This window comes from Protomyctophum parallelum (assembly GCF_964188405.1).
Source record: "Protomyctophum parallelum genome assembly, chromosome: 4".
Classification (NCBI taxonomy): Eukaryota; Metazoa; Chordata; class Actinopteri; order Myctophiformes; family Myctophidae; genus Protomyctophum; species Protomyctophum parallelum.
This window is the reverse complement of record NC_139700.1, coordinates 41,951,589-41,955,527: the sequence shown is the minus strand read 5'-3', so window position 1 is coordinate 41,955,527 and position 3,939 is coordinate 41,951,589.

Genomic DNA, 3,939 nt, shown 5'->3' with positions numbered 1-3,939 from the left:
TTCTTCTTAACGCATTACAATCGATTATTTGCATGCATTGCACCGTATCAAAAGTCAATGTTGCTGTTTACATTTCAATATACTTTGAAATTTATTTAAAAAAAAGTGTGAGCTTGTAGATCTTCTATTTTCACGACTTATGTGGGACTCTTGCATGTTGGAAGAAAAAAAGTTGAAATATGAAGATACAAGGTTTCTGGCAGTCGACAGTGCATATGACCCTCCTGTCTCCAGGAATACAAGAATCAATGCTTTTACACTGTACATCCATACAATTAAAATAACAATGCATTGAAATTACCATTGACTCCAACAACGTTTTATCATGTATTTCATTCAGCGGTTACGGCACTTTTACTGTAGGCAGATGAGTAAATTGCTCGTCTTTGTTTCATATTGTGCTCTTCTCATTAAGTCTAAAAATACGTATTCCTCTCTCTCATTTTCTCGTCCTTGCGTGAGAGCACAATGAGTGGAGTATGCTCCTTCTACAGCAGAGTGGAGTCAGTCACTGGTGGAAGTATATAGTATACTCGGATGTATTTAGAAATCACACCAGTGTGAACTGAGTGGTGCAACTCCCCCCCTCTATCTCTCTTTCTCATTAGCAGGCAACTGCAGCACTCTCTCTCTGTTTCTGGCACAACAGCGCCCCTACTGGTACTCATTCTCGTGCTCATTAACGTCACAGACACACATAGGCGGACACGGACATTGCTGGTTGTAGGAGTGGTTGCACCACTCAAAAATCACACCCGTGTGAACTGAGTGGTGCAACTCCCCTCTCCCCCCCCCCCCCCCTCTTCTCTCTCTCTCTCTCTCTCTCTCTCTCATTAGCAGGCAACAGTACAGCACTATCTCTCTCTGTTTCTGGCACAACAGCGCCCCTACTGGTATTAATAGTCATACTCGTGCTCATTAACGTCGCATACATAGGCGGACACATAGGTGAACAACACGGACATTGCTGTTCCTTGGAGTGGTTGCACCACTAAAAAATTACTTTTGACAATAGCCAAACTACAAGCTCACAATGCATCGCGACGCATTCAAATAGCCAAACTACCTGTATGGATGGGTTAATGTATGTTTTGCAATAATAATCAAAATGTACAAATCCACAAGCTCGAAACACAACCCGTTTTGAGTTGTCAATATGCTATTGACTATGCTATTGACACCCATTTTTGAATTTAAATCCTGAAAAGTAACAGTTTTGGACGCATGAGGTTTCCCCCGACATGGACATATGAAAATTCTCTACACGTCATTCACATTCAACACACACACTCGCGAGCCACTGTACACATACACAGTGAACATACACAGATAAGCGCATAGCCAGCAAATTACATTCTGACAAACTGAATTTTAAAGGTGTAGGGAAACGGAAATGGTGATCAATTTATTTTGAAGTTTCAACATGAAACACCGGTCTGAAGTTTCTGAACCAATCAGAGCTGCGCATCCCTTCAGGCGATGGGACGGTAGCTATGCTATACGCAGCAGCGTGGCGTGTGTTTGTTTACAAATCAGATGGTTGGCCAGCTGTACCAATTTACTGTTATGTGGCTTATTTCTACCCTATAATGTTTTCAGATACATATTTTAGCGTGATGATTAAGTTGAAACCGAGTAATACACTGTCTGGATGTTATCTTGAATGGGAATAAAAACGGAGGATTTCTGTAATCTGTAGCAGCTGTTCTGCACGGATGCGCCGATATGGGTTATTAAACGGGTGAGCTTCATTTTTATTGGCTTTTATCGATGTGTATCTCTACACGTCATCACGCAGCACGTTTTCGTTTTAATAAATAAATAAAACAATCGTTTTATGGACTTTTGATATAAAAACACAGAAATGAGAATTTTCCCATTTGTTTGGCATCCATTGTTAGGTATGCCCATATGATGACCATGGATATGGTCTAAAAGTGTGAAAAACATCTTTTTCATTTCACTACGCCTTTAAAATAAGGTGTTACTGCACAGGAATATACAGTAGCATACACTGACACGAAACAAGACAGGAACGCCCAAAAACATCACATCCGGTTTTTTACCCTGGGCAGAATTTTCTATGGCTGCCAATGCAACTTTTTCCAATCCTTAATGACATACGGACAAACATCTATGCCGATAATATCTAACTTGCGGAGGTAACGTGCCTTGTCCACGGGCAAGAGATCTTTCAACGTATGGCATTGCAAATACGTTTGATAATCGCTACTCTGCGCAATATTGTTTTGGAAATGCCGCAAATTGCATTGCAGTGAACGAGAGCAAATCACAACTTACCCTGGGGGTGGTGACTCCGCCCTGAATACGCATTTTCGTGTCAGTGTATGATGACACCTCCTAGAAACCCATGCTCTGCATAAGACGTCCCACAACAGTGTATAGAACAATGATGTTAAAACTGCCTAATCAGTTAAAACTATGATGAAATTGACGTGTCTATGAGGCATTTTTATGCTGATTGGGTTGGGTTTTTTTACTCCTTTTTCTCCCCAATGTTATGCGTCTTCACTGCTGTTGATGTCCTACTGACTCAGTCACCTGCCAGTGAGGGATATTTCACTTTCGAAAAAACTTTTAGTCATGTTATCATCTACTCAGGCTTATGTTAACACCCCAGACAGTTTTTAAGTTGCTCGATTCAGTATTTAGATATTTGATATTCTTTGTAGCTGCCCCGCCCCCCTTCCTATTCAAACCCATTAAAACTTCAAACTCCATTTTAACCATGATAGATTCATCGAAAACACCTGATCTTTTTCTGGTGACTAGACTGATATTGTCCTTCTAATACGTGAAGGGGCCATGTATTTAATTTACTGTTTTCATTCATTTTAATAATTATTTTGGCAAAGAACCTCCTCCAGGAAAAATCTAAAATAAATGAAAACAGTCAATTAAAAACATGGCCCCCTCACATAGGGCAGTAGGGGGAAAAAAGCAAAAAACAGTAGTTCTAGTTATTCGCACTCCCAGGAGCAATTACAGGGACACAAATATGTACTGTAATTGCAAGTTAAGTTGGAACTCGAAGCTACATTATGTAGAAATCCACTGCAATAAAAGTAATTGAGTGGGTGTATTTTGTTTTCCATGGTGTGTGGGCTATGGGGTGAAACAGTTGGAACAGTCGAACTGAGATATTTATCATTCAAAAAAGTTTTAATAATACATTTGGTTAACCCTAACCGTAAACTGACAAGGGCTGAGATAAGCATTACAACATGCTCCCTTTTATTGACAACATAGATATGGTTTTATTTTTAGTTTCATGTAAGATAAGATAATATCTTTATTGTCACTGTATGAGACATACAACGAAATTCTGTTTAGTGCAGCACAACATATAACAGTATCAAGAGAGGACGCAAAGACAACGAAAAAAACACTGAGGGGGCTATATTCGGTCTAATTGGGGATGAAATGCATATATATACGAATGTAGAATTTAAAATAAATATAAACCTAATCCCAAGTGTGACATTCTCTACTTTTCATCAATCTCTCTGCCCACGGCAGAAACCAAAGTGTTTGGCTCGTATTCAAACATCTCCCTGATGTGCTCTCATGCTGTTAAGACTCCCATTGTATACTCTTCAATTGGCCATGCTGCGCTGCTGCACCATTCCCCATTTTTCAGACAAAAAAAAAACTAAACATCTCCACATTGCTGGAAAGCACCGCAGAGAAACAGCACATCAAGTCGCCGTTACGTAAGTCTCCGAGTAACTTTGTTCTGTTTTCATTATCTGCCTCAATGGAGAGCTTGAACCCACTCCATTTCTATTTATTTTCTCTTCTTTTCGTTGTATTTTTATTTTATTTTTTTGTGTCTTCCGAGAGCTAATGTTGCACGGCTCTTCCCCAAAACATTGTTGTTCCGTGTTGTTTCGGCTCCCTCAAGGGATTGTGAACTCC